Below are 13,396 nucleotides of genomic sequence, written 5' to 3'. Positions count from 1 at the left end.
GGCTTCTGTTTTTCGTGATGCGGTACTCTTTAAAGTGGAGTTCCACCTATAAATATAACATTACATCAGTAGTTTTAAAAAAATTCATTAGTCCTTTAAGAATTTATTTTTATTTTTTTTAGATGCCTTCAAAGTGTTGTTGCTAGGCAGAATAGTTAATCTTCCCACTTCCTGCACCTAGGTGCTTAAGCTTCCTAACCTACACCGCACAGACACCTGGGAATGTAGTGGGTGTAACTTTCCAGGAGTCTGTGCACTCCCCAGTCTCGAAGAATCATGTGACTTGGACAGTACAGGTGCTGAAACCTGATCTGAAACCTATTACACTGCTTGTGCAGCACTGAGCATGTGCGAGATCTGCAAGGCTGAAATCCAGGAAGTCATACAGTCTGGCTTCATGATGCCCACACTTAAGATGGCCCCAGTCAATTTCTATTTTATAAAGTATCTAAATGCTGTAACAACCTAACAAAACAGACCTTAGTTTACAGAATAACTTTACTAGAATACATTAAGCTTGTGTATTACAGGGGTATTTATATTTAAAAAGTGAAATTGTGGCCGGAACTCCGCTTTAATGGCATATAAGGAACTTTAGCACAAAAAACGAAATTGGCAAGCAGGAAAGTTTTTTTTTTTTTGATTTGGAAGAGACAAACTACAGTATGTCCCCATTGGCAATATAAACTTTTGACCTTCCTACTTGCAACAGCTCAGTGTACAATCCTGGCAACTGATATGCCAGAATGAATTGCCTCCTATATACATACACGGAAGTTACACCATCCCAAACCAAGTCAGGTGGTAGGTTGGGTGAGGTGGCCATCACATCCTTCAGGCTTCCCTACTTGTTGGGCGCCAAGCAAGGGTCACATGAGAGGCAGTGTTGCCAACCTACCAGATTGAGATTTACTGGCACGACACCCGAAATTTACTGGCGCAGCCACGTTTATACTGGCATTTCACATAAGAGTCCAAATTAAATTTTTAGGTGCAAATTTCAGTATTTAGATATTAAGGTAAAAAAATATATTTTTGTTATTTTTGATATAATAAGGGCAAATTATTTAGTCACATCACCCCCTGTCTTCATCCCCCTCTGCCACCAACACCCCCTGCCTTCACCCTCCTCTGTGGTGCCACAATCTCCCCCTGCCTCCAATCTCCTCCTGCCGCCTATCTCCCCCAGGCCCCCTGCCTCCATCGTCCCCTGCCTCAATCCCCCTCTGCGGTGCCACCAACAACCCCTGTCTCCATCCCCCACCCTCTGCGATGCCACCACCTCCCTCTGGGGTGCCACCAACACCCCCTGCCTCCAATCACCCCCTGCCACTAACACCACCTGCCTCCAATCTCCCCCTGCCTCCATTGCCTCCTGCCTCCATCCCCCTCTGTGGTGCCACCGCAGCCACCACCACTCCCTGCCTCCAATCACCATGTGCAGTTTCAAGCCAAACCGATCTCGGCTATTTTTACTGGCACATTCCCGCAACCACGGACATTTACGAACAGGGGAAAAAAGTGCCCGTTTTTACGAACTGTCCGTAAGAATACGGACGGTTGGCAACACTGATGAGAGGCCTACGCTCAGGGTGGATTCTTCTGGACTATGCTATGCACTTTGGTTAAGGTCACCGTACTATACACGAGGTATCTTTACTTGAACAACCGACTGAGCTCTAAAAAACTTCCCAGATGTAATAAGCATCACCACAGTTACTTGTGGAGGGACACACAGAGCCCTTGCCCTCTCCACCTGTCCAGCGTATCACCGTTGCCTCACTCCAAGTAACGATATGGGGTCCTGCCGAGCACCTAGTGTGGACTCTATGCATGTACTTCACTTAAAGGAGTTGTAAAGGAAACAATTTTATTTGCTGAAATGACTGTTTACAGGGTATAGAGACATAATAGTTAACTGATCCCTTTTAAAAAATGATTAAAAATAGATAAAAATCAATCATATAATGTACCTGTAGTTTCTAGTTTTGTTTTTGCATGTTGTTTCCTGCTTCTGTGATGTACAGAGCCACAGAGCCAATACAGGGCAGTGATGGTTTGGAAAACGAAACTGATTGGCGCTGTGGGGTTTTAGACACACAGTAATCACACCTCCTTGATTAGTGACCACAGAGAGAAAGCTCCCAGTACTGTGGTCATCAGGAAACAGACAACCAGGAAGTGTGGAGATCAGAGAAGAATTACAGCAACTTGAGAGCAAAAACGAACAATGAGGACATGAAAACAGCACTGCATTAAGGTAAAGGAAGCTATTAAGATAAAAAAAAAAATTCCTTTACAAACCCTTTAAATCTTTCTCTTCCATAGCTGTGTACAGGATGAGGACCTGGCGATGTGGATCTGCTCCCGTTGCTATGGGAGATGGATCGTGCCTAAAGGAGTGCCGGCAGCATGCAGCAAATTACCCACTTTCATTGATTTATACACTTATAGGCAAGCTGGACGCATATACATTTTTCTGCCTATGGCTGATATTTGTGCACCCCTGGCCTGTCTGATATAGCCAAGAGGGATACCAGAGGCACAGTTGTATTTGGTATGTGAGCTGCAGACCATTATCTCTGTCCCCCCTTTTCTGAGACATATGCACACATGACACATCTTTTTTCTTGTCTCTTGTGTCCTTTGCTCCTCTTATGGCGCTAGGTGGTCTCAGTGTGTGCCAGGTTTCCTGAGGCCCCCACCTACGACCCCCCTGTCTTCCAGATCGGGTGGGGTGTAAAGTGCTCTATGGATGTGATGGCATTTTTACCCTGTTTATATTTAAGTGACCTCTTGTACCAAAGCCTGGGGACACTCCGTGAGTACCGCACATATGTTATATGACTTTCACTTTGTAGACCTAGTCTGTTATTTACGAAAGGCAAATCCACTTTTCACTACAAGTGCACTTGGAAATGCAATCACTGTAGATCTGAGGGGGACATGCAAGGAAAATAAAAAACATAATTTTTGCTTGCACATCACTAGATGATAAAATCAGCAGTGCTTCCCCTCGTTTCAGATCTTCCCCTCAGATCTACAGCGACTGCACTTCCAAGTGCGCTGGTAGTGCAAAGTGGATTTGTCTTTCGTAAACAACCTCCCATATCTACATTATCTGCAAAACTATCCCTGAGGACGGAGCTACGTGACTCCGAAACGCATCGTATATGTCTATGCATTCTTTGCATGTAGATAACAATATGTATTTTATTTTTGATACATTTGTTATTTTGTTATATGAAAACTTAAAAAAAAAAAAGTATTTTAATTATATGTCTACTCTTTGAGCCTTTAAAGGCTCACTACATGGGGGGGAACGAATCTCCTTTGCTCCAAATTTATGGGACGTGGCCATTCTGAGCAGAAATCCAGACCTCAATTTGTTTTGACTAAAGTGTGACCGTGACAGGGACATCTGTTTGCAGTTCCATTAGGGAAATGTAAATTAGAAGCGTGTCTTTGCATTGCAGGCCTAAGAGTCCAGTCATGGCAGTCTGGATGCTGCTTAAAGCGGAGTTCCAACCACAATTAGCATTTTTTAAATGTATGTCCTTTCATCCTGCGTTTTTATAATATAAATCTGGTCACTTACTATTTTACGATCCGCATAGATATTCAAAAAAGATAGTTTATAAAACTATGTCTACACCATTGTCATTTTGCTTGTGGGCATTGTGAAGCCTACAGGCACTTAGGGCCAGATTCACAGAAGAGATACGACGGCGTATCTCCTGATACGCTGTCGTATCTCTGTGTTACGGCCGTCCTAACTATGCGACTGATTCATAGAATCAGTTACGCATAGCTATCCCTAAGATCCGACAGGTGTAATTTAATTACACTGTCGGATCTTAAGGATGCAATTCTAGGCCGGCCGCTAGGTGGCGAGGCCATTGCGGTCGTCGTAGAATAAGCAAATGACTAGTTACGGCGATCCCCGAACGTCCGCGCTGCCCGTCGATCTAACTTTACGTCGTTTCCGTCGAGTTACGCCGCGTAAAATTAGGGCTGAGCCCTAGTTGTTCTAAGCCATGTTAAGTATGGCCGTCGTTCCCGCGTCAAAATTTAAAAAACCACACCGTTTGCGTAAGTCGTCCGTGAATGGCGCTGGACGCCATTTACATTAACGTCTAAACAAATGACGTCCGTGCGACGTCATTTAGCGCAATGCACGTGGGGTAATTTACCCCGACAGAGCATGCGCAGTACGTTCGGCGCGGGAACGCGCCTAATTTAAATGGTGCCCGCCCCATTTCAATGGGGCGGGCTTGCGCCGAGCGCATTTACGTTACACCGCCGCAAGTTTACAGGTAAGAGTTTTGAGAATCAGGCACTTACGCTGTAAACCTGCGGCGGTGTAACGTAAATCAGATACGTTATGCTGCCGTGGAGCAACGTAATTGTATGTGAATCTGGCCCTTACTTCCTGGAAGTCTTGGATGGGGAGTGATAATTGGACAGTGCACTGCATCCTGGGAAATGATGACACACATTTCCCAGGAGCATTAGAGGGAGATGATGTCAGAATCCTAGGTGGTTTCAAAGGCAGATTTCGTGGGACCGCATAGCAACAGGCATTTCCAGATGAGTAAAAAAAAAAATGTTCTTTTTTTTTTTTCTTTTTTAGTGGTAAGCTACAGTTTAAAGCAAAATTGTTTTTTTTATGGAACCTCCACTTTAATAATATCTCCACAAGGTCCCCAGAACCATAGACATTCTCCTAGCCTGAATTAGGAGTACCAGCAGAGGATTCTGGTGTTTGGGGGGTTCTCTGATGTCCTCTGCTCATAGTGTTGATCATTGAACAATAAGGCAACAACTAGATTAGCCAATTACCCCAATTTAGTACTAATAACCACTTGCCGACCAGCTTGCGCCGATATACGTCGGCAAAGTGGCACGAGTGCGCAAAATGACGTACCCGTATGTCGCTGCATTATCAGGGGCTAGCATGCGGGCGCTTGCCTGCGGGTCCCGCGGACTCGATGTCCGCCGGTGGCCCACGATCGTGGGTCAGAGAGGCATTTTCCTGTTCTACCTAGCAATATGACTGGGATCCACTGCTCCCAGTGATCGTCCCCCCTACAGTTAGAACACAGTGAGGGAACACAGTTAACCCCTTGATCGCCCCCTAGTGTTTAAGCTTTCTCTGCCAGAGACATTTACACAGTAAACAGTGCATTTTTATAGCACTGATCGCTGTATAAATGCCAATGGTCCCAAAATAGTGTCAAAAGTGTCCGATCTGTCTGCTGCAATGTCACAGTCATGATAAAAATCGCAGATCGCCGCCGCCATTACTAATAAAAAAAATCAAATAATAGTAAAAATGCCATAAATCTACCCTATTTTGTATACGCGATAACTTTTGCGCAGTCAATATACGCTTATTGTGATTTTTTTTTACTAAAAATATAAAGAAGAATACATATTGGCATAAACTGAGGAAGACATTTTTTTTAAATATATTTTTGGGGGATATTTATTATAGCAAAAAGTAAAAAATATTGGGCCAGATTCACGAACAATTACGGCGGCGTAATGTATCCCCTTTACGTTACTCCGCCGCAAGTTTTCATCGTAAGTGCTTGATTTACAAAGCACTTGCGTGTAAACTTGCGGCGGCGTAGCGTAAAGCCGTCCGGCGCAAGCCCGCCTAATTCAAATGGGGCGTGTACCATTTAAATTAGGCGCGTTCCCGCGCCGAACGTTCTGCGCATGGTCCGTTAGGAAATTTACCGCCATGCTTTGCGCAAAATGACGGCGCCCCGACGTGTTTTTTGAACGGCGACGTGCGTTGCGTCCTTTCGTATTCCCGGACGTCTTACGCAAAAAAAAAAAATTTAAATTCGACGCGGGAACGATGGCCATACTTTAACATGGCTGGTCTAAATCTAAGCCATGAAATAGCAGACTTAAGTTTGCGACGGGAAAAACCGACTAGCGACGACGTAAGAGAATGTGACGAACGCGCGTACCTTTGTGGATCGCTGTAAACAGCTAATTTGCATACCCGACGCGGAAAACGACGCGAACTCCACCCAGCGGTCGCGGAAGTATTGCATCCTAAGATCCGAAGGCGTACGAAGCCGTACGCCTGTCGGTTCTTAGCCAAAAGTCGTTGTATCTTTGTTTGTGAATTACAAATAAAGATACGACGCGGCAAATTTGAAAGTACGCCGGCGTACTTTTTCTGTGAATCTGGCTCTCTTTTTTTTTTCAAAATGTACTCTATTTTTTGGTTTATAGCGCAAAAAATAAAAACCACAGAGGTGATCAAATAGCACCAAAAGAAAGCTCTATATTTTGGGGGGGGGGGAAAAGGGACGTCAATTTTGATTGGGTACAACGTTGCACGACTGCGCAATTGTCAGTTAAAGCGACGCAGTGCCCTATAGCAAAAAAGGGCCTGGTCAGGAAAGGGGTACAGTAAATCCTTTTGGGGGCTGAAGTGGTTAAGTCAATGTGTGCTGTATTTGATACTGCAGGCCTGCTGCACCACAAGCACCATATATATTTTTGCGTTACTTTAATATTACATTATTTCTTTACTTTTATATTATCTGTTAAATGCGTAATCTATTAGTGCTATATAATAATGTTTTGTCTCAGCTCCTGACAAACATTACAGAAAGATATGGGGTTGGGTATTTGCTATCTTGTAAATGACTCTTTCCTGAGGGAGGCTAGTCAATTAATCTGTCCATGTATTCCCAGAAGATTCATGAGTCTGGAATGTGGAATCCTTTGCTCTTTTAGTCTTCAGATCAGTGCTAAACCTGACAGGAGCATAGCACCACCTGTCACCATGACGCTGAACAGAGAGTGGCATACACATAAAGTAAGCTCAAGAATCCTCATGGCCATAGTAAATCTCAGGCTGAATCTCTAAGGGCAGGACCTAGGAGATATGTGAATGTTTGTTTGTGTGTGTCACAAAAGGTCTATTCGTCTCTGTCTTCCTCTGACTTTGGTGAAGTTTTGCTGTCTGGAGTGCATCTGGGATACAGAACATCTCTTATCTGGGGAGCCTTTGCAGTTCTGGTTCTTGTGTGACTCTTTTGTCTGTAGTCAGTGATAGTAAAGAATCAAGGCTTAGGGCCCAACAATGTATCCGTGCACAGTACTAGAAAAAATGGCGTTCAAGGCCTTACAAAATATTATAATATGTCGCTTCATCAGCCAGTATTGGCTGCCCTCTGCTGTCTTACAATTGTACATATCTAAAGGTAGCAGAGTATGATTGATGTGTCTGCTTGTATGAAGACAAAGAGATACTGAAGCAACCTTGGGTGTGTCACAGAGCCGCGTGTATGAGAAAGGTGTTTTATCAGCGCTTTACCTCCTTGCGGCCTCTCCAGGTGACACAGCTATTGTAAAAGTATATGACAGCTCAGTATACTACCATTGACTCATTGTAAAGTAATCAGGGAAATGAGTCTTACTCTTACCAAATGTGACAATGGGCCTCCTTGTCATTGACACCAAGCATACATGCATCATAACAAGCTTGTGAGCAAAAATAAAATTTTCTAATGAAGAATCAATTCTGCAGTTTTTTAAATGGGCAGGTAGCGCACCTTAAAGTGGATGTAAACCCACTCTCATCCTTTCTAAACTACTGCCTGTCAGGTCACCTGCGGTCAGGTTACAGATGCACACCGTTGGGGTCAGGAGTGCACCGCTAAGGTAGTGGACCCTACGGCTGACTGCTGCAGACGGAACACTGGGTGGCTAAGGAAGGCAGGTCCACTGGAGCACTAACAGGGATCCCACAGGGAGCTAGAGCCTAAGATTCCCCAGGGTGCGGAGTCTAAGATCCAGCAGGTGTTCACCAAAGCCTCTAGTGGTGAGGATGGACTGGGCTGCAACTGGATCCAGGTCGTGGCCCCCAGAGTCCCCCAGCTCACGCTCACAGTAGGCTATAGAGGTTAGAGGGGAAGCAGCAGCTCAGGATACAAGAGGTAGTGAGGGGATAAGCCAAAGGTTGGGGCGACTAGCAGACAAAGATTAAATAAAGGACACGCCAAAAGTCAATTTCACAAGCAGACAGGGATAGTCGAGAACAAGCCAAGATCGGTAAAACAGAGACAGACGTAGCACACAACATGCAGGAACTTAAACACAAAATGGCTTAACAAACACTGTTGATCAGCACAGCTGGCTTGCAGTGCACAGGTTAATATAGAGTTCTCTGATAGGGCCTGGGGTGGAGCCATGCTTAGAGGAGAGATTACTTAAGCAGCCAGGTGAGAGTGGCTAAAGCAGGACATATGAAGGAGGTAAGCTGACAGACAAACATTACTGCATAACCATGACACTGCCATAGTGCTGATCTATAAGGATATACATGCCTCCTGCATGTATCCTTACCTGTCAAATGTATCCCCTCTGTCTGTTATAAGAACTGAAAAACTGCAGATTCTGTGGATGGGTCTGTTGTCCGGAGCTCGTGGATGGAGTTGTGATGTCAGTAGACACCTCTACACTCCCCTTGTCAACATGCATTTTCTCCTATGTATTCCTTACACAAAATTCTGCTATGATCACTAACATCCAGTCAAATCCAGAAAAGTAACTTGCATGACTTCAGAAAAGGAGTGGGGGTGGGAATTAAAAAATAATGCCTGTCTCGGGCTAGTGCATGAGATATATAAATAACCTGGCATTTACAGCAAGGGGGAAGAACGGACAAAAGTTTTCTCCTGTTTGTCCGTTTATCTCACTGAAAAAATAAATGAGGATTGCGCAGAGCTGAATTAAATCTTTGTGGCAAAATAAATTGGGGTTTAAATCCACTTTAATGCATGAAAAAAATGCACACAACCCTTTATTCTACTTTATTTATTCTAATTAATATTAATGAGTAGGCACTGCATTGAAGGAAACATGTTAGGGTGTCTGCTACCAAGTGGAAGCAACCAGTGACTACCCGGGAGCCAGCACTCTTGAGCTGGAGGACCTGTGAGGAGAGATGCCTGTAGCAGGATATTATTTATTGCATTATAATATGTTAATGTTGCATTGCACTTGCGTTAACATACTGCAGCAGTATGAATAGTTCATAACAAGACTTTACAAGTGTCAGGTTAGCCTAACCTTTTCCTGATGTACAATTACAACTTTCAATGATGCATGACTATGGTAAGACAGATGTAAAACCCCCACTAAGTAACTATCCTACTGCTAAGACCCATACCCCTTTTACTAACTGTTCAAGAATAAATAGACAACACCATTTGGAGTGAAAATTGTCCGTAGCGGCCATTTATTAACATATAACCAAAAAAAAACACATTCCTTTAACAGAAACATAATAATATCAATGATAAACAATAATCCAGTTTGCCGACCTTTGAAGCCACTGAAGAACCAAAAATAGTTTTTGTATCTGCGTAATTACATACAGACTCTCAGCCGCAACACACCGACTCAGGGACGCTCCTGTCAGGTCACCTGGGACCAGGTGACAGATGCACACCGTTAGTGTTAGGAGAACACCGTTAAGGTTGTGAACCCTTTGGCTGACTGCTGCGGATGGAGCTCTGGGTGGTTTAGGAAAACAGCTCCAGCTGAACACTGACATGGACCAACAGGTACCTAGAGCGTAAGATTGCCCAGGGCACGGAGTCTAAGAGCCAGCAGGTTTTCACCAGCGCCTCTGATGGTGAGGATGGATTTGGCTGCAGCTGACTCCAGGTCACGGCCCCTGGGGTCTCTCAGCTCCTGCTCACAGACTGGCTCTGGTGGACGAAGCAGAAGCAGCAGTTCAGGGATAAACACAGTATAGTCAGGAGAATGAGCCATGGTTGGGGCAACAAGCAGACAGGGATGGTCAGGGACACTCCAATGTAGGGGTCACTAGCAGACAGGAATGGTCAGAAGGACACACCATGGTCGGTACACAGAAGTCAGAGATAAACATACAGCAGGATGCCACACCAGAAGCTTAATCAAAACTTTTCTGGGCAAGGCTGGCTTGCAGTGCGCGGGGTTAAATAGTGTTTTATGTTGAGAGGCTGGGGTGGAGCTATGCTGAGAGCTCATACTTAAATGCCCAGGTGTGGGGGCACGCTCTCTTAAGGCTAAGATGCAGACCTGAAAGGTGAACACATAGTCAAAGCATAGAAAATTACTGTAAACTCCGATGTAATACATCGGAATTACTCTGATGGGGCATACACACGGTTGGAATTTCTGATGGAAGAAGTCAGTTGGAATTTTTCCATCGGAAATTCCGATCGTGTGTACGGGGCATTAGGGTGTCTGCTACCAAGTGGAAGCAGCAAGTGACTGCCGGGAGCCAGAGCCAGAAGAGTGGGAGGACTTGTGAGGAGGTGTTCTCCTAGTGCAGGGGTGGCCAACCAGTGGCCCGGGGGCCACATGTGGCCCGCGGAGCCCTCTGATGTGGCCCACGACCTCCTGCTCTGGAATGACATGTTGGCAGGCAAAGATCGCAGGTTGCCAACCTGCCATACCACAGCATCAGTGTTGTGATGTGAAGCTGGTGGTAGAGGAAGAAACCAGCTGCGGAGCAGAGCCCCATAAGCCAATGCTTCCTCTACAGCACTTGCTTTTGCCACAGGCGGAGTCTATTACAAAGTTCAGCTAACCCGCAGGATAGACACAGCTGCACTCGCGGTATGGGTAAACTGCAGCACATCAGTGTGAAAGCAGTCTTAGGCCCTTTTCACACGATCAGCCCGACCAAATGGGACCCTCAATTCACCTCTACAGAGCGACAGATGTCCGTTTACGCCCGCCTACCTCCAATCCAAAAAACATTTGTCGCCTTCCATCTGGGCGGATCGGAGGACCTATAGAGTAGCCGTGACCCATCACCCGTCCGACCCATCACCTGTACGCTCCGCTCATTGTGGCCCGCGACTGATTACCAAGTTGCTTAAGTGGCCCTCGCTCTTCAAAAGGTTGGGCACCCCTGCCCTAGTGGGACATTATTTATTGCTCTATATCACGCTAATGCTGTGTTTCACTTGCGGTAACACACTGCAGCAAGGTGAATAGTTAATAAAAAGACTTTACAAGTGTCATGTTAGCCGAACCTTTTCGTGATGTCCAGGTACAACCTTTTAATGTGTGTTAGGCAGCCCATTGAAGTGAAATGCAACACACGGTAATATTACTGAGTAGGATCTGCGTGGAGTGAAACACGTTAGAAATCTGCTACCAAGTGGAAGCAGCCGGTGACTGCCGGGAGCCAGCACTCTGAGTGGGAGGACTTGTGAAGAGGTCTGCCTGTAGCGGGACATTATTTATAGATTTATAACATGTTAATGTAGCGTTGCACTTGCGGTAACACACTGCAGCAGTATGACTTGTTCATAACAGAATTTTACAAGTGTTAGGTTAGTGTAACCTTTTCCTGATGTCCAGTTGCAACCTTTCAATGCATTATTCAGAGTGGTTTCATAAGAAAGTCACTGACATTGTTAACTATGCACCATTTATTTACATTCCACTCATTTTCGTGCACTACACATTAATGCGGGAACATACCGGCAGTCTGAATGGAGCTTTGTGCCCCGTCCCCTCCTATTTACACAGGTACTATAACGGTTTATCAGTAACTGGTCTGTCTTGTTAAGACAACTCCCTAGGTTAGCAATTACTCTGATTAATGATTTAGCTGCCTGACATTCACAAGCTACTCTACGAGTTGTAACCTGCTCTACTTGTATACTATGATAGTGAAGTCAAGGCCCGCCATGGCAGTCTGTGGGTGTGTCAATGCTTACCGTTACGTTTTATTTGCCAAAGAAGCAGAAATCGGTTATTGAATGTCAGTTCATTCATTTTCACACTTCTACCAAGATTGCATAATAGTCTACTAATATAAAACATAATGCTGTCTGCATACAAACACTTTTTTTTTTTTCAGTTGTTGGTTATATCTGGTCCCTCGGATAAAGTAGTATCACTTGGTTACAACAAGTTGGGTATTAACCCATTAGGCCATCTCTCTCTCCTGAACTTGAGCATTAGGTATATCAATCAATACTAGTCTGCAGCTGTAGATAAGATAAAATGGCAATCAGACTTGTGTGCACAATTAGTAGCAAACAGCCCTTTTTTTATAAAAAATTATACAGTATATTACCCGATAATGCAAAACTATACATAGAAAAGGCTGCACAAAGACTTCATAGGCCAGCCAGTCATGCAAGCCATCATCAGATGTCTTTAAAGGGGTGTTCCAGTCGTTTTTAATGTTTATTAAAAGTCAGCAGCTACAAAAAGTGTAGCTGCTGGCTTTTAATATACATACACTCACCTGCTCCACGTTCCAGTGACGCGCCGGCCGGGGCTCCGCTCCTCTCCCCCCCTCTCTGCCCGGCGTCTTCATTCTAAGTGTGGGCACCCGGCTGTGACAGCTTTAGGCTTCACGGCCGGGCACCCACTGCGCATGCACAAGCGGCACTGCGCCATCTGATTGGACAGGCGATCGCCTGGGACCTGTCACGTGTCCCAGGCGATCGCCTACGGGGAGGGGCTGCTTAAAGGCGATTGGACTATTTGCCTTAGCAGCCCCTCGGCGGAAGGAGGAAGTGGGACAGGAAGTCCCACTCCTCCTGAATTCCCCACTCCCCCCCAAAAAAATTACATGCCAAATGTGGCATGTAAGAGGGTGAGGAGTGGATTAAGCGGAAGTTCCACTTTTGGGTGGAACTCCGCTTTAAAGTTATACAGTTGACTTGGCTTACATGAACTTTCTATGTACAGGGGAGGAGGGCAGCGCAGGAGTTGGTGCCAGCTTATCTATTTTGGTTGCCATGGTAATGGCAATTCGACATCAAGGTTTGGTTACGGCGCTACGTCGCATGCGCAAGATTTTGAACAGGGAATCAGTAAGGGTGGAAGTGACGTCAGATAAGGATTCACTGAACAGCACAAAGAATGACGATTTCAATACCCGGAAGTAGAGAGAACAACAACGGGAGATAAAAGGTATTTGCGGGCCTCGTTTTTCTAAATGTTATATGTAAAATGCATTGCCATGCCCTTGTGTAACATAATATTTAAAAAATAGAAAAAATCGGCCGGGGTTTACTTCGTCTTTAAGGGCTCTTTCACACGGAGCGGACCGTTTCTGGGTCCGCTCCGTGTGTCTCCGTCGGCTCAGCGGGGATCCCCGCTGAGCTGTCGGCGGATAGGGCGGTCCCCGCACACAGTGCAGGGACCGCCCTGTCTCAGCTCCGCTCTGCCCTATGGGGAACCTGATGCAGACGGACCGTCTGTCCGTCTGCATCAGTTCCGCTCTGCCGGACGGAAGAAAAATAGGGTTTTCTTCCGTCCGAAAACCGGATCCCGACGGACGCGGACGCTAGCGGATGCTCCATCCGCTAACGGACGTGATCCCATAGGGATGTGT

This window comes from Rana temporaria, chromosome 2, assembly GCF_905171775.1.
Source record: "Rana temporaria chromosome 2, aRanTem1.1, whole genome shotgun sequence".
Lineage (NCBI taxonomy): Eukaryota > Metazoa > Chordata > Amphibia > Anura > Ranidae > Rana > Rana temporaria.
The sequence above is the reverse complement of the archived record's forward strand: the minus strand, read 5'-3'. Positions refer to the sequence as shown.